The 19562-nt window shown below is 32.4% G+C and overlaps 2 non-coding genes across 2 annotated transcripts; both read left to right on the forward strand.

Moving 5' to 3' along the window:
- The first annotated feature begins 16679 nt into the window (after positions 1 to 16679).
- LOC139525666 (U5 spliceosomal RNA) lies at positions 16680 to 16797 on the forward strand. Its single transcript, XR_011664996.1, has one exon. It is a non-coding gene; the product is annotated as a U5 spliceosomal RNA (small nuclear RNA).
- A 2309-nt stretch (positions 16798 to 19106) lies between these two features.
- LOC139525669 (U5 spliceosomal RNA) lies at positions 19107 to 19228 on the forward strand. The gene has a single exon (XR_011664999.1). It is a non-coding gene; the product is annotated as a U5 spliceosomal RNA (small nuclear RNA).
- Positions 19229 to 19562: the final 334 nt, after the last annotated feature.

Genomic DNA, 19562 nt, shown 5'->3' on the forward strand with positions numbered 1-19562 from the left:
GATACCAAAACTAACACTTTTTAATGTCTCTATGTATAAGTTAACATCTATTTAAAGCAACAGAAAGCATATTTCATGTATCAGACTTATGCAAAATGGCCAGAAGTTAATTTTATATGAGCCTGTGCCAAAAAATAGAGGTTTTCAATTAGGGTGAGGCCTTATATCAAATGTAATATTTTTCACTTACCACAATTTTCTGAAGTTGTTAAGTTATCAAACAAACTTTAACAGGTTATAAATGTACTTTTGATGGAAATATAAGTTTCAAATAGCATAACGCATGTGGATAAAATGGTCTTTAGCAATGTTATGCTTTAAAAAAACAGATTGCCAGTTTAGGCCGTTCCCCACATTTGCATATTTAAAAGCATATAAATGATATGGGAGATGGAGATATACTTCTTTTGCTAAAATCTGTGCTCAGATATGATAAAACATGGAGCCTGGATGTAACAAGACTGTCACTTTCAACTATATATACAGACAGTATGGTCTGATGCAAAGTTTAATAACTTTACTGTTTAAAAACTGAATGAAATGTCAGCCTCAAAAGGCCAATATTTAAACCACTAGCTATCCAACAGAAGAAAGTAAAGGTAGTCTGTAAAACAGAAATGGTTAAGCAACCAGTAATAAGTGTTTTTGATGTAGGTTCAGTGCAATCTGTTTTGGAATACAACTTTTAAGTGCATAGAACTTCACATTCCACCTGCTGCGTATACTGACCGTTAGACTTAGACTATTAAAACAGCACATTTTGCACTCTTTTTATGTTTTTATCTACTTTTTTTTGTGTTCAGAGTTCACAAATAAGTTAAACAACTGAAATAAATACCACAAACACAAATAGATATCAGAAAAAAACTGTCAGAGAGAAATTAAGCATGCTGTTTTTGAAAAAATAGTGAAAAAAGTGAAAAAGCTACATTTTAGGCATTTAACCTGAAAAGTGACTTTTTCACAAAATTTCTATCAAATGAAAGTGAAAATCATTTCTTCTCATATAGTTTGACAAATCAATACCAATAGATCATTCAGAAAAGATGCCAAAGTAAAAATTCTAAATTTGCTGAAATGCACCTCTTAGGCCACAGACCACAATTAATTCCTCTATCAGTTCTTTATAACCTTTTGCATCATTAAAAAAATTGCACCATGCACTTTTGTCCAATTTTTTGTGTGTGTAATGTATTGTCCTAGTCCAAATATATATCCAAAATTCAGAAAGATTGAAGCAATCACTTTTACAAATTTAGCCAATACACATCCATACCCCTATTGACAAGTCAAGAGATGTTCCGAAAACTGTAAATATCACCTTTTTGCACTTGACCTAATCACTCATTCCATATCAAAATCAGTTAAAATACAACCTCCAAAAATTTATTTGACCTCTCTTCTTTCATTTCCACCCAAAAAGATTTAAGGAATGAGTGAGGAAAGGAAAGAAAAAAAATTAAGGAAAAATACACTCTAATTAAAAGGAACTATATTCGTGGACAACGAAAAGCGGTGTCATTAATTGTGGTCTTGGGCCTATTAGGGGCCTAAAACTTGACCAATTCTAATAAAACTTGGCATGATTCAAGCTTAGTATATTATAAAACAGGTTACAAAGTTTCAAAGCCATATGATACCAAATAAAAAAAATGTGGCATTTTTTATATCTGAATTTTGGGTGCTGAATTGTGGCGTTGAATTGGAACAATTAAAACTATCAAATTTGAGCTTCTAAAAACCAAAAGATACCAAAACTAACACTTTTTAATGTCTCTATGTATAAGTTAACATCTATTTAAAGCAACAGAAAGCATATTTCATGTATCAGACTTATGCAAAATGGCCAGAAGTTAATTTTATATGAGCCTGTGCCAAAAAATAGAGGTTTTCAATTAGGGTGAGGCCTTATATCAAATGTAATATTTTTCACTTACCACAATTTTCTGAAGTTGTTAAGTTATCAAACAAACTTTAACAGGTTATAAATGTACTTTTGATGGAAATATAAGTTTCAAATAGCATAACGCATGTGGATAAAATGGTCTTTAGCAATGTTATGCTTAAAAAAACAGATTGCCAGTTTAGGCCGTTCCCCACATTTGCATATTTAAAAGCATATAAATGATATGGGAGATGGAGATATACTTCTTTTTGCTAAAATCTGTGCTCAGATATGATAAAACATGGAGCCTGGATGTAACAAGACTGTCACTTTCAACTATATATACAGACAGTATGGTCTGATGCAAAGTTTAATAACTTTACTGTTTAAAAACTGAATGAAATGTCAGCCTCAAAAGGCCAATATTTAAACCACTAGCTATCCAACAGAAGAAAGTAAAGGTAGTCTGTAAAACAGAAATGGTTAAGCAACCAGTAATAAGTGTTTTTGATGTAGGTTCAGTGCAATCTGTTTTGGAATACAACTTTTAAGTGCATAGAACTTCACATTCCACCTGCTGCGTATACTGACCGTTAGACTTAGACTATTAAAACAGCACATTTTGCACTCTTTTTATGTTTTTATCTACTTTTTTTTGTGTTCAGAGTTCACAAATAAGTTAAACAACTGAAATAAATACCACAAACACAAATAGATATCAGAAAAAAACTGTCAGAGAGAAATTAAGCATGCTGTTTTTGAAAAAATAGTGAAAAAAGTGAAAAAGCTACATTTTAGGCATTTAACCTGAAAAGTGACTTTTTCACAAAATTTCTATCAAATGAAAGTGAAAATCATTTCTTCTCATATAGTTTGACAAATCAATACCAATAGATCATTCAGAAAAGATGCCAAAGTAAAAATTCTAAATTTGCTGAAATGCACCTCTTAGGCCACAGACCACAATTAATTCCTCTATCAGTTCTTTATAACCTTTTGCATCATTAAAAAAATTGCACCATGCACTTTTGTCCAATTTTTTGTGTGTGTAATGTATTGTCCTAGTCCAAATATATATCCAAAATTCAGAAAGATTGAAGCAATCACTTTTACAAATTTAGCCAATACACATCCATACCCCTATTGACAAGTCAAGAGATGTTCCGAAAACTGTAAATATCACCTTTTTGCACTTGACCTAATCACTCATTCCATATCAAAATCAGTTAAAATACAACCTCCAAAAATTTATTTGACCTCTCTTCTTTCATTTCCACCCAAAAAGATTTAAGGAATGAGTGAGGAAAGGAAAGAAAAAAAATTAAGGAAAAATACACTCTAATTAAAAGGAACTATATTCGTGGACAACGAAAAGCGGTGTCATTAATTGTGGTCTTGGGCCTATTAGGGGCCTAAAACTTGACCAATTCTAATAAAACTTGGCATGATTCAAGCTTAGTATATTATAAAACAGGTTACAAAGTTTCAAAGCCATATGATACCAAATAAAAAAAATGTGGCATTTTTTATATCTGAATTTTGGGTGCTGAATTGTGGCGTTGAATTGGAACAATTAAAACTATCAAATTTGAGCTTCTAAAAACCAAAAGATACCAAAACTAACACTTTTTAATGTCTCTATGTATAAGTTAACATCTATTTAAAGCAACAGAAAGCATATTTCATGTATCAGACTTATGCAAAATGGCCAGAAGTTAATTTTATATGAGCCTGTGCCAAAAAATAGAGGTTTTCAATTAGGGTGAGGCCTTATATCAAATGTAATATTTTTCACTTACCACAATTTTCTGAAGTTGTTAAGTTATCAAACAAACTTTAACAGGTTATAAATGTACTTTTGATGGAAATATAAGTTTCAAATAGCATAACGCATGTGGATAAAATGGTCTTTAGCAATGTTATGCTTAAAAAAACAGATTGCCAGTTTAGGCCGTTCCCCACATTTGCATATTTAAAAGCATATAAATGATATGGGAGATGGAGATATACTTCTTTTTGCTAAAATCTGTGCTCAGATATGATAAAACATGGAGCCTGGATGTAACAAGACTGTCACTTTCAACTATATATACAGACAGTATGGTCTGATGCAAAGTTTAATAACTTTACTGTTTAAAAACTGAATGAAATGTCAGCCTCAAAAGGCCAATATTTAAACCACTAGCTATCCAACAGAAGAAAGTAAAGGTAGTCTGTAAAACAGAAATGGTTAAGCAACCAGTAATAAGTGTTTTTGATGTAGGTTCAGTGCAATCTGTTTTGGAATACAACTTTTAAGTGCATAGAACTTCACATTCCACCTGCTGCGTATACTGACCGTTAGACTTAGACTATTAAAACAGCACATTTTGCACTCTTTTTATGTTTTTATCTACTTTTTTTTGTGTTCAGAGTTCACAAATAAGTTAAACAACTGAAATAAATACCACAAACACAAATAGATATCAGAAAAAAACTGTCAGAGAGAAATTAAGCATGCTGTTTTTGAAAAAATAGTGAAAAAAGTGAAAAAGCTACATTTTAGGCATTTAACCTGAAAAGTGACTTTTTCACAAAATTTCTATCAAATGAAAGTGAAAATCATTTCTTCTCATATAGTTTGACAAATCAATACCAATAGATCATTCAGAAAAGATGCCAAAGTAAAAATTCTAAATTTGCTGAAATGCACCTCTTAGGCCACAGACCACAATTAATTCCTCTATCAGTTCTTTATAACCTTTTGCATCATTAAAAAAATTGCACCATGCACTTTTGTCCAATTTTTTGTGTGTGTAATGTATTGTCCTAGTCCAAATATATATCCAAAATTCAGAAAGATTGAAGCAATCACTTTTACAAATTTAGCCAATACACATCCATACCCCTATTGACAAGTCAAGAGATGTTCCGAAAACTGTAAATATCACCTTTTTGCACTTGACCTAATCACTCATTCCATATCAAAATCAGTTAAAATACAACCTCCAAAAATTTATTTGACCTCTCTTCTTTCATTTCCACCCAAAAAGATTTAAGGAATGAGTGAGGAAAGGAAAGAAAAAAAATTAAGGAAAAATACACTCTAATTAAAAGGAACTATATTCGTGGACAACGAAAAGCGGTGTCATTAATTGTGGTCTTGGGCCTATTAGGGGCCTAAAACTTGACCAATTCTAATAAAACTTGGCATGATTCAAGCTTAGTATATTATAAAACAGGTTACAAAGTTTCAAAGCCATATGATACCAAATAAAAAAAATGTGGCATTTTTTATATCTGAATTTTGGGTGCTGAATTGTGGCGTTGAATTGGAACAATTAAAACTATCAAATTTGAGCTTCTAAAAACCAAAAGATACCAAAACTAACACTTTTTAATGTCTCTATGTATAAGTTAACATCTATTTAAAGCAACAGAAAGCATATTTCATGTATCAGACTTATGCAAAATGGCCAGAAGTTAATTTTATATGAGCCTGTGCCAAAAAATAGAGGTTTTCAATTAGGGTGAGGCCTTATATCAAATGTAATATTTTTCACTTACCACAATTTTCTGAAGTTGTTAAGTTATCAAACAAACTTTAACAGGTTATAAATGTACTTTTGATGGAAATATAAGTTTCAAATAGCATAACGCATGTGGATAAAATGGTCTTTAGCAATGTTATGCTTAAAAAAACAGATTGCCAGTTTAGGCCGTTCCCCACATTTGCATATTTAAAAGCATATAAATGATATGGGAGATGGAGATATACTTCTTTTTGCTAAAATCTGTGCTCAGATATGATAAAACATGGAGCCTGGATGTAACAAGACTGTCACTTTCAACTATATATACAGACAGTATGGTCTGATGCAAAGTTTAATAACTTTACTGTTTAAAAACTGAATGAAATGTCAGCCTCAAAAGGCCAATATTTAAACCACTAGCTATCCAACAGAAGAAAGTAAAGGTAGTCTGTAAAACAGAAATGGTTAAGCAACCAGTAATAAGTGTTTTTGATGTAGGTTCAGTGCAATCTGTTTTGGAATACAACTTTTAAGTGCATAGAACTTCACATTCCACCTGCTGCGTATACTGACCGTTAGACTTAGACTATTAAAACAGCACATTTTGCACTCTTTTTATGTTTTTATCTACTTTTTTTTGTGTTCAGAGTTCACAAATAAGTTAAACAACTGAAATAAATACCACAAACACAAATAGATATCAGAAAAAAACTGTCAGAGAGAAATTAAGCATGCTGTTTTTGAAAAAATAGTGAAAAAAGTGAAAAAGCTACATTTTAGGCATTTAACCTGAAAAGTGACTTTTTCACAAAATTTCTATCAAATGAAAGTGAAAATCATTTCTTCTCATATAGTTTGACAAATCAATACCAATAGATCATTCAGAAAAGATGCCAAAGTAAAAATTCTAAATTTGCTGAAATGCACCTCTTAGGCCACAGACCACAATTAATTCCTCTATCAGTTCTTTATAACCTTTTGCATCATTAAAAAAATTGCACCATGCACTTTTGTCCAATTTTTTGTGTGTGTAATGTATTGTCCTAGTCCAAATATATATCCAAAATTCAGAAAGATTGAAGCAATCACTTTTACAAATTTAGCCAATACACATCCATACCCCTATTGACAAGTCAAGAGATGTTCCGAAAACTGTAAATATCACCTTTTTGCACTTGACCTAATCACTCATTCCATATCAAAATCAGTTAAAATACAACCTCCAAAAATTTATTTGACCTCTCTTCTTTCATTTCCACCCAAAAAGATTTAAGGAATGAGTGAGGAAAGGAAAGAAAAAAAATTAAGGAAAAATACACTCTAATTAAAAGGAACTATATTCGTGGACAACGAAAAGCGGTGTCATTAATTGTGGTCTTGGGCCTATTAGGGGCCTAAAACTTGACCAATTCTAATAAAACTTGGCATGATTCAAGCTTAGTATATTATAAAACAGGTTACAAAGTTTCAAAGCCATATGATACCAAATAAAAAAAATGTGGCATTTTTTATATCTGAATTTTGGGTGCTGAATTGTGGCGTTGAATTGGAACAATTAAAACTATCAAATTTGAGCTTCTAAAAACCAAAAGATGCCAAAACTAACACTTTTTAATGTCTCTATGTATAAGTTAACATCTATTTAAAGCAACAGAAAGCATATTTCATGTATCAGACTTATGCAAAATGGCCAGAAGTTAATTTTATATGAGCCTGTGCCAAAAAATAGAGGTTTTCAATTAGGGTGAGGCCTTATATCAAATGTAATATTTTTCACTTACCACAATTTTCTGAAGTTGTTAAGTTATCAAACAAACTTTAACAGGTTATAAATGTACTTTTGATGGAAATATAAGTTTCAAATAGCATAACGCATGTGGATAAAATGGTCTTTAGCAATGTTATGCTTAAAAAAACAGATTGCCAGTTTAGGCCGTTCCCCACATTTGCATATTTAAAAGCATATAAATGATATGGGAGATGGAGATATACTTCTTTTTGCTAAAATCTGTGCTCAGATATGATAAAACATGGAGCCTGGATGTAACAAGACTGTCACTTTCAACTATATATACAGACAGTATGGTCTGATGCAAAGTTTAATAACTTTACTGTTTAAAAACTGAATGAAATGTCAGCCTCAAAAGGCCAATATTTAAACCACTAGCTATCCAACAGAAGAAAGTAAAGGTAGTCTGTAAAACAGAAATGGTTAAGCAACCAGTAATAAGTGTTTTTGATGTAGGTTCAGTGCAATCTGTTTTGGAATACAACTTTTAAGTGCATAGAACTTCACATTCCACCTGCTGCGTATACTGACCGTTAGACTTAGACTATTAAAACAGCACATTTTGCACTCTTTTTATGTTTTTATCTACTTTTTTTTGTGTTCAGAGTTCACAAATAAGTTAAACAACTGAAATAAATACCACAAACACAAATAGATATCAGAAAAAAACTGTCAGAGAGAAATTAAGCATGCTGTTTTTGAAAAAATAGTGAAAAAAGTGAAAAAGCTACATTTTAGGCATTTAACCTGAAAAGTGACTTTTTCACAAAATTTCTATCAAATGAAAGTGAAAATCATTTCTTCTCATATAGTTTGACAAATCAATACCAATAGATCATTCAGAAAAGATGCCAAAGTAAAAATTCTAAATTTGCTGAAATGCACCTCTTAGGCCACAGACCACAATTAATTCCTCTATCAGTTCTTTATAACCTTTTGCATCATTAAAAAAATTGCACCATGCACTTTTGTCCAATTTTTTGTGTGTGTAATGTATTGTCCTAGTCCAAATATATATCCAAAATTCAGAAAGATTGAAGCAATCACTTTTACAAATTTAGCCAATACACATCCATACCCCTATTGACAAGTCAAGAGATGTTCCGAAAACTGTAAATATCACCTTTTTGCACTTGACCTAATCACTCATTCCATATCAAAATCAGTTAAAATACAACCTCCAAAAATTTATTTGACCTCTCTTCTTTCATTTCCACCCAAAAAGATTTAAGGAATGAGTGAGGAAAGGAAAGAAAAAAAATTAAGGAAAAATACACTCTAATTAAAAGGAACTATATTCGTGGACAACGAAAAGCGGTGTCATTAATTGTGGTCTTGGGCCTATTAGGGGCCTAAAACTTGACCAATTCTAATAAAACTTGGCATGATTCAAGCTTAGTATATTATAAAACAGGTTACAAAGTTTCAAAGCCATATGATACCAAATAAAAAAAATGTGGCATTTTTTATATCTGAATTTTGGGTGCTGAATTGTGGCGTTGAATTGGAACAATTAAAACTATCAAATTTGAGCTTCTAAAAACCAAAAGATACCAAAACTAACACTTTTTAATGTCTCTATGTATAAGTTAACATCTATTTAAAGCAACAGAAAGCATATTTCATGTATCAGACTTATGCAAAATGGCCAGAAGTTAATTTTATATGAGCCTGTGCCAAAAAATAGAGGTTTTCAATTAGGGTGAGGCCTTATATCAAATGTAATATTTTTCACTTACCACAATTTTCTGAAGTTGTTAAGTTATCAAACAAACTTTAACAGGTTATAAATGTACTTTTGATGGAAATATAAGTTTCAAATAGCATAACGCATGTGGATAAAATGGTCTTTAGCAATGTTATGCTTAAAAAAACAGATTGCCAGTTTAGGCCGTTCCCCACATTTGCATATTTAAAAGCATATAAATGATATGGGAGATGGAGATATACTTCTTTTTGCTAAAATCTGTGCTCAGATATGATAAAACATGGAGCCTGGATGTAACAAGACTGTCACTTTCAACTATATATACAGACAGTATGGTCTGATGCAAAGTTTAATAACTTTACTGTTTAAAAACTGAATGAAATGTCAGCCTCAAAAGGCCAATATTTAAACCACTAGCTATCCAACAGAAGAAAGTAAAGGTAGTCTGTAAAACAGAAATGGTTAAGCAACCAGTAATAAGTGTTTTTGATGTAGGTTCAGTGCAATCTGTTTTGGAATACAACTTTTAAGTGCATAGAACTTCACATTCCACCTGCTGCGTATACTGACCGTTAGACTTAGACTATTAAAACAGCACATTTTGCACTCTTTTTATGTTTTTATCTACTTTTTTTTGTGTTCAGAGTTCACAAATAAGTTAAACAACTGAAATAAATACCACAAACACAAATAGATATCAGAAAAAAACTGTCAGAGAGAAATTAAGCATGCTGTTTTTGAAAAAATAGTGAAAAAAGTGAAAAAGCTACATTTTAGGCATTTAACCTGAAAAGTGACTTTTTCACAAAATTTCTATCAAATGAAAGTGAAAATCATTTCTTCTCATATAGTTTGACAAATCAATACCAATAGATCATTCAGAAAAGATGCCAAAGTAAAAATTCTAAATTTGCTGAAATGCACCTCTTAGGCCACAGACCACAATTAATTCCTCTATCAGTTCTTTATAACCTTTTGCATCATTAAAAAAATTGCACCATGCACTTTTGTCCAATTTTTTGTGTGTGTAATGTATTGTCCTAGTCCAAATATATATCCAAAATTCAGAAAGATTGAAGCAATCACTTTTACAAATTTAGCCAATACACATCCATACCCCTATTGACAAGTCAAGAGATGTTCCGAAAACTGTAAATATCACCTTTTTGCACTTGACCTAATCACTCATTCCATATCAAAATCAGTTAAAATACAACCTCCAAAAATTTATTTGACCTCTCTTCTTTCATTTCCACCCAAAAAGATTTAAGGAATGAGTGAGGAAAGGAAAGAAAAAAAATTAAGGAAAAATACACTCTAATTAAAAGGAACTATATTCGTGGACAACGAAAAGCGGTGTCATTAATTGTGGTCTTGGGCCTATTAGGGGCCTAAAACTTGACCAATTCTAATAAAACTTGGCATGATTCAAGCTTAGTATATTATAAAACAGGTTACAAAGTTTCAAAGCCATATGATACCAAATAAAAAAAATGTGGCATTTTTTATATCTGAATTTTGGGTGCTGAATTGTGGCGTTGAATTGGAACAATTAAAACTATCAAATTTGAGCTTCTAAAAACCAAAAGATACCAAAACTAACACTTTTTAATGTCTCTATGTATAAGTTAACATCTATTTAAAGCAACAGAAAGCATATTTCATGTATCAGACTTATGCAAAATGGCCAGAAGTTAATTTTATATGAGCCTGTGCCAAAAAATAGAGGTTTTCAATTAGGGTGAGGCCTTATATCAAATGTAATATTTTTCACTTACCACAATTTTCTGAAGTTGTTAAGTTATCAAACAAACTTTAACAGGTTATAAATGTACTTTTGATGGAAATATAAGTTTCAAATAGCATAACGCATGTGGATAAAATGGTCTTTAGCAATGTTATGCTTAAAAAAACAGATTGCCAGTTTAGGCCGTTCCCCACATTTGCATATTTAAAAGCATATAAATGATATGGGAGATGGAGATATACTTCTTTTTGCTAAAATCTGTGCTCAGATATGATAAAACATGGAGCCTGGATGTAACAAGACTGTCACTTTCAACTATATATACAGACAGTATGGTCTGATGCAAAGTTTAATAACTTTACTGTTTAAAAACTGAATGAAATGTCAGCCTCAAAAGGCCAATATTTAAACCACTAGCTATCCAACAGAAGAAAGTAAAGGTAGTCTGTAAAACAGAAATGGTTAAGCAACCAGTAATAAGTGTTTTTGATGTAGGTTCAGTGCAATCTGTTTTGGAATACAACTTTTAAGTGCATAGAACTTCACATTCCACCTGCTGCGTATACTGACCGTTAGACTTAGACTATTAAAACAGCACATTTTGCACTCTTTTTATGTTTTTATCTACTTTTTTTTGTGTTCAGAGTTCACAAATAAGTTAAACAACTGAAATAAATACCACAAACACAAATAGATATCAGAAAAAAACTGTCAGAGAGAAATTAAGCATGCTGTTTTTGAAAAAATAGTGAAAAAAGTGAAAAAGCTACATTTTAGGCATTTAACCTGAAAAGTGACTTTTTCACAAAATTTCTATCAAATGAAAGTGAAAATCATTTCTTCTCATATAGTTTGACAAATCAATACCAATAGATCATTCAGAAAAGATGCCAAAGTAAAAATTCTAAATTTGCTGAAATGCACCTCTTAGGCCACAGACCACAATTAATTCCTCTATCAGTTCTTTATAACCTTTTGCATCATTAAAAAAATTGCACCATGCACTTTTGTCCAATTTTTTGTGTGTGTAATGTATTGTCCTAGTCCAAATATATATCCAAAATTCAGAAAGATTGAAGCAATCACTTTTACAAATTTAGCCAATACACATCCATACCCCTATTGACAAGTCAAGAGATGTTCCGAAAACTGTAAATATCACCTTTTTGCACTTGACCTAATCACTCATTCCATATCAAAATCAGTTAAAATACAACCTCCAAAAATTTATTTGACCTCTCTTCTTTCATTTCCACCCAAAAAGATTTAAGGAATGAGTGAGGAAAGGAAAGAAAAAAAATTAAGGAAAAATACACTCTAATTAAAAGGAACTATATTCGTGGACAACGAAAAGCGGTGTCATTAATTGTGGTCTTGGGCCTATTAGGGGCCTAAAACTTGACCAATTCTAATAAAACTTGGCATGATTCAAGCTTAGTATATTATAAAACAGGTTACAAAGTTTCAAAGCCATATGATACCAAATAAAAAAAATGTGGCATTTTTTATATCTGAATTTTGGGTGCTGAATTGTGGCGTTGAATTGGAACAATTAAAACTATCAAATTTGAGCTTCTAAAAACCAAAAGATACCAAAACTAACACTTTTTAATGTCTCTATGTATAAGTTAACATCTATTTAAAGCAACAGAAAGCATATTTCATGTATCAGACTTATGCAAAATGGCCAGAAGTTAATTTTATATGAGCCTGTGCCAAAAAATAGAGGTTTTCAATTAGGGTGAGGCCTTATATCAAATGTAATATTTTTCACTTACCACAATTTTCTGAAGTTGTTAAGTTATCAAACAAACTTTAACAGGTTATAAATGTACTTTTGATGGAAATATAAGTTTCAAATAGCATAACGCATGTGGATAAAATGGTCTTTAGCAATGTTATGCTTAAAAAAACAGATTGCCAGTTTAGGCCGTTCCCCACATTTGCATATTTAAAAGCATATAAATGATATGGGAGATGGAGATATACTTCTTTTTGCTAAAATCTGTGCTCAGATATGATAAAACATGGAGCCTGGATGTAACAAGACTGTCACTTTCAACTATATATACAGACAGTATGGTCTGATGCAAAGTTTAATAACTTTACTGTTTAAAAACTGAATGAAATGTCAGCCTCAAAAGGCCAATATTTAAACCACTAGCTATCCAACAGAAGAAAGTAAAGGTAGTCTGTAAAACAGAAATGGTTAAGCAACCAGTAATAAGTGTTTTTGATGTAGGTTCAGTGCAATCTGTTTTGGAATACAACTTTTAAGTGCATAGAACTTCACATTCCACCTGCTGCGTATACTGACCGTTAGACTTAGACTATTAAAACAGCACATTTTGCACTCTTTTTATGTTTTTATCTACTTTTTTTTGTGTTCAGAGTTCACAAATAAGTTAAACAACTGAAATAAATACCACAAACACAAATAGATATCAGAAAAAAACTGTCAGAGAGAAATTAAGCATGCTGTTTTTGAAAAAATAGTGAAAAAAGTGAAAAAGCTACATTTTAGGCATTTAACCTGAAAAGTGACTTTTTCACAAAATTTCTATCAAATGAAAGTGAAAATCATTTCTTCTCATATAGTTTGACAAATCAATACCAATAGATCATTCAGAAAAGATGCCAAAGTAAAAATTCTAAATTTGCTGAAATGCACCTCTTAGGCCACAGACCACAATTAATTCCTCTATCAGTTCTTTATAACCTTTTGCATCATTAAAAAAATTGCACCATGCACTTTTGTCCAATTTTTTGTGTGTGTAATGTATTGTCCTAGTCCAAATATATATCCAAAATTCAGAAAGATTGAAGCAATCACTTTTACAAATTTAGCCAATACACATCCATACCCCTATTGACAAGTCAAGAGATGTTCCGAAAACTGTAAATATCACCTTTTTGCACTTGACCTAATCACTCATTCCATATCAAAATCAGTTAAAATACAACCTCCAAAAATTTATTTGACCTCTCTTCTTTCATTTCCACCCAAAAAGATTTAAGGAATGAGTGAGGAAAGGAAAGAAAAAAAATTAAGGAAAAATACACTCTAATTAAAAGGAACTATATTCGTGGACAACGAAAAGCGGTGTCATTAATTGTGGTCTTGGGCCTATTAGGGGCCTAAAACTTGACCAATTCTAATAAAACTTGGCATGATTCAAGCTTAGTATATTATAAAACAGGTTACAAAGTTTCAAAGCCATATGATACCAAATAAAAAAAATGTGGCATTTTTTATATCTGAATTTTGGGTGCTGAATTGTGGCGTTGAATTGGAACAATTAAAACTATCAAATTTGAGCTTCTAAAAACCAAAAGATACCAAAACTAACACTTTTTAATGTCTCTATGTATAAGTTAACATCTATTTAAAGCAACAGAAAGCATATTTCATGTATCAGACTTATGCAAAATGGCCAGAAGTTAATTTTATATGAGCCTGTGCCAAAAAATAGAGGTTTTCAATTAGGGTGAGGCCTTATATCAAATGTAATATTTTTCACTTACCACAATTTTCTGAAGTTGTTAAGTTATCAAACAAACTTTAACAGGTTATAAATGTACTTTTGATGGAAATATAAGTTTCAAATAGCATAACGCATGTGGATAAAATGGTCTTTAGCAATGTTATGCTTAAAAAAACAGATTGCCAGTTTAGGCCGTTCCCCACATTTGCATATTTAAAAGCATATAAATGATATGGGAGATGGAGATATACTTCTTTTTGCTAAAATCTGTGCTCAGATATGATAAAACATGGAGCCTGGATGTAACAAGACTGTCACTTTCAACTATATATACAGACAGTATGGTCTGATGCAAAGTTTAATAACTTTACTGTTTAAAAACTGAATGAAATGTCAGCCTCAAAAGGCCAATATTTAAACCACTAGCTATCCAACAGAAGAAAGTAAAGGTAGTCTGTAAAACAGAAATGGTTAAGCAACCAGTAATAAGTGTTTTTGATGTAGGTTCAGTGCAATCTGTTTTGGAATACAACTTTTAAGTGCATAGAACTTCACATTCCACCTGCTGCGTATACTGACCGTTAGACTTAGACTATTAAAACAGCACATTTTGCACTCTTTTTATGTTTTTATCTACTTTTTTTTGTGTTCAGAGTTCACAAATAAGTTAAACAACTGAAATAAATACCACAAACACAAATAGATATCAGAAAAAAACTGTCAGAGAGAAATTAAGCATGCTGTTTTTGAAAAAATAGTGAAAAAAGTGAAAAAGCTACATTTTAGGCATTTAACCTGAAAAGTGACTTTTTCACAAAATTTCTATCAAATGAAAGTGAAAATCATTTCTTCTCATATAGTTTGACAAATCAATACCAATAGATCATTCAGAAAAGATGCCAAAGTAAAAATTCTAAATTTGCTGAAATGCACCTCTTAGGCCACAGACCACAATTAATTCCTCTATCAGTTCTTTATAACCTTTTGCATCATTAAAAAAATTGCACCATGCACTTTTGTCCAATTTTTTGTGTGTGTAATGTATTGTCCTAGTCCAAATATATATCCAAAATTCAGAAAGATTGAAGCAATCACTTTTACAAATTTAGCCAATACACATCCATACCCCTATTGACAAGTCAAGAGATGTTCCGAAAACTGTAAATATCACCTTTTTGCACTTGACCTAATCACTCATTCCATATCAAAATCAGTTAAAATACAACCTCCAAAAATTTATTTGACCTCTCTTCTTTCATTTCCACCCAAAAAGATTTAAGGAATGAGTGAGGAAAGGAAAGAAAAAAAATTAAGGAAAAATACACTCTAATTAAAAGGAACTATATTCGTGGACAACGAAAAGCGGTGTCATTAATTGTGGTCTTGGGCCTATTAGGGGCCTAAAACTTGACCAATTCTAATAAAACTTGGCATGATTCAAGCTTAGTATATTATAAAACAGGTTACAAAGTTTCAAAGCCATATGATACCAAATAAAAAAAATGTGGCATTTTTTATATCTGAATTTTGGGTGCTGAATTGTGGCGTTGAATTGGAACAATTAAAACTATCAAATTTGAGCTTCTAAAAACCAAAAGATACCAAAACTAACACTTTTTAATGTCTCTATGTATAAGTTAACATCTATTTAAAGTGTTTAGCGGTGTCATTAATTGTGGTCTTGGGCCTTATGGGTAAATCAATCACTTGCAAATATCGATAATCCAACTAGAAACCAAATACTATTACTTGACGAAGTAGTATAACGACGGACAGTGGTATGAGCACTACCGATAACTGATTTAAAATTTAGATTTTAAATCCTATTAATGAGTCTATAGACAATTTCTCTACACCCACTTTACGTGGGTAACATAAACAACATTAAATAAGCAGCTTGGTCCCCCCTTTTCCTCGCAGTTAATTTTTTTTTTTATCTCTCTCCATCAAATGTAGCATTACCTAGAAAAAAGACCACATGTAAAAAAAAATATCAAAAACACTGACTATTATAGACTTATTTCTAGTTCGTGCTTAGAGGGGAAGTAAAGAAATTAGAAAGAAGCAGTTGCAGAAGTTTGTCATGCCCAATATAAAGAGAGTGATTTACGGAGATTTCTTTGCGTGCGCCATGCGCCATGACGCTACTCTTCTCTGTATCGTTTCAGTTTGAGTTTATTCACGGCAAAGTAGCGATTAGTTTAAGAGCATGTTTTTCCATCCAATAAATTGTTTTCTATAGCTTAGCGTGTTTTGACAAAGTGAAATACATGGTTTCATTACGCATACGTTGTATATTCGTTCTTATACTGTGTATATGTGCATTGCCGTGGCTCCATTCGGTTGTAATATGATCACGTTGTTACACAACAAAAATATGAAAAATCTATCAAATTCATAAATTGCCAACATGGTTCTACGGCATAAATGTGCCATGTGTAGATACTTATTGGGTAGAATTTAAGGATGTTTGCAAAAAGTTCATTTTCGCAAACACCTTCTCTCAGAAAACATTTACATTATTCTGTATATTCAATGTTTGTGCAAGTTGAGTTACTCTGGTTTCTCTTCAAACCACGAATATATCTTTCGCCTTTTACTAAAGATATCCGTGGAGAGGAACAATTAATGAGTCTATAGACAATTTCTCTACACCCACTTTACGTGGGTAACATAAACAACATTAAATATGCAGCTTGGTCCCCCGTTTTCCTCGCTATTAATTTTTTTTTTATCTCTCTCCATCAAATATAGCATTACCTAGAAAAAAGACCACATGTAAAAAAATATCAAAAACACTGACTATTATAGACTTATTTCTAGTTCGTGCTTAGAGGGGAAGTAAAGAAATTAGAAAGAAGCAGTTGCAGAAGTTTGTCATGCCCAATATAAAGAGAGTGATTTACGGAGATTTCTTTGCGTGCGCCATGCGCCATGACGCTACTCTTCTCTGTATCGTTTCAGTTTGAGTTTATTCACGGCAAAGTAGCGATTAGTTTAAGAGCATGTTTTTCCATCCAATAAATTGTTTTCTATAGCTTAGCGTGTTTTAACAAAGTGAAATACATGGTTTCATTACGCATACGTTGTACATTCGTTCTTATACTGTGTGTATGTGCATTGCCGTGGCTCCATTCGGTTGTAATATGATCATGTTGTTACACAACAAAAATATGAAAAATCTATCAAATTCATAAATTGCCAACATGGTTCTACGGCATAAATGTGCCATGTGTAGATACTTATTGGGTAGAATTTAAGGATGTTTGCAAAAAGTTCATTTTCGCAAACACCTTCTCACAGAAAACATTTACATTATTCTGTATATTCAATGTTTGTGCAAGTCGAGTTACTCTGGTTTCTCTTCAAACCACGAATATATCTTTCGCCTTTTGATGTATGCCTTTTTGTGCTACTTTGTTACATTTGTTGTTTATGTAGTGATATTAAGATGATAACACAATATTGACTGTTGTACCCCTATTTTTGACATTTTTACTCTTTGAGTATGTTTGTTTTGTTCATGCATCGTTGACAATGTAATGGAATTTGATGCGACTGTCATACAAGTGAGAGGTTTAGCTAGCTATAAAACCAGGTTCAATCCACCATTTTCTACATTAGAAAATGCCTGTACCAAGTCAGGAATATGACAGTTGTTATCCATTCGTTTGATGTGTTTGGACTTTTGATTTTGCCTTTTGATTTTTGATTTTCCTTTTTGAATTTTCCTGGGAGTTCAGTATTTTTGTGTTTTTACTTTTTACTAAAGTTATCCGTGGAGAGGAACAATTAATGAGTCTATAGACAATTTCTCTACACCCACTTTACGTGGGTAACATAAACAACATTAAATATGCAGCTTGGTCCCCCCTTTTCCTCGCTATTAATTTTTTTTTTATCTCTCTCCATCAAATGTAGCATTACCTAGAAAAAAGACCACATGTAAAAAAATATCAAAAACACTGACTATTATAGACTTATTTCTAGTTCGTGCTTAGAGGGGAAGTAAAGAAATTAGAAAGAAGCAGTTGCAGAAGTTTGTCATGCCCAATATAAAGAGAGTGATTTACGGAGATTTCTTTGCGTGCGCCATGACGCTACTCTTCTCTGTATCGTTTCAGTTTGAGTTTATTCACGGCAAAGTAGCGATTAGTTTAAGAGCATGTTTTTCCATCCAATAAATTGTTTTCTATAGCTTAGCGTGTTTTGACAAAGTGAAATACATGGTTTCATTACGCATACGTTGTATATTCGTTCTTATACTGTGTGTATGTGCATTGCCGTGGCTCCATTCGGTTGTAATATGATCACGTTGTTACACAACAAAAATATGAAAAATCTATCAAATTCATAAATTGCAGCGGGTGATGTCCCTGTTCCAGAAACCAGTGGTCCAGCAGGTCCCCCACACGATAAAAGTGGGCAGCGTGGAAATGTTGGAGATATTAATGTTACCCCTGACGTCAGTCAAGAGAATGGTACCGAGGATCAAGAACACTCTCATAGTCAAGGTGAGAGTGTTCAAGATCCGGATCCGATTTCTAAAGAGGATGAAGTAGTAAATGGCCCCCAGCATGACAAGCGGGGGAGAGGGCATGATGATGAAGAGAATATGGGCCCCCTGCAAGACAAGCGCAGGAGGGGGGGGCAGGATGAAGAAGACAAGCGCGGGAGGGGGCGGGAATCCACTGAAGATAGTGCTGTGGAGGAGTCAATGGATGAAGTTAACTTTCTATCTGATTGTGGTATATCTTTCAGTCCAGATACACCACAGTCAAGTGACATTAAAAAGAAACAGAAAAAGAAACAGAAAAAACTGAAACAAAAGAAACTTAAAGCTGAGGCAAATAGATTACGTGAAGCTTTACATGTAAAAAACGCTGACTATTATAGACTTATTATTTCTAGTTTGTGCAAACACCTTCTCTCAGAAAACATTTACATTATTCTGTATATTCAATGTTTGTGCAGGTCGAGTTACTCTGGGGTCTCTTCAAACCACGAATATATCTTTCGCCTTAAAGATAAAAAAAATTATATCTTTCGCCTTTTACTAAAGATATCCGTGGAGAGGAACAATTAATGAGTACCTAGAAAAAACTCACATGTAAAAAAACGCTGACTATTATAGACTTATTTCTAGTTCGTGCTTAGAGGGGATTTTGAAGATGGAGTTGGCCATTTTGCAGAGATCAGTGATAGTTTCCATTTCTGGACCTAGAAAGGACCGTGTGACGAGGGAGACGGTCATTTCCAGACTAGTGGAACTCATCGGGAACAAGACCCATCTTCGTTCCCTATGGAGAACTGAGACGGGACTTTCGTGGTATGCCACTCTGGAGACGCCCGAAGAAGCAGAGGCTTGTGTAAATAGGAGAGGGTTGACTACAGATGAATATACCCTGGTATTTTCGCCTTGTAATCGAAGGCGTT

Source organism: Mytilus edulis, chromosome 5, assembly GCF_963676685.1.
Source record: "Mytilus edulis chromosome 5, xbMytEdul2.2, whole genome shotgun sequence".
Taxonomy (NCBI): domain Eukaryota; kingdom Metazoa; phylum Mollusca; class Bivalvia; order Mytilida; family Mytilidae; genus Mytilus; species Mytilus edulis.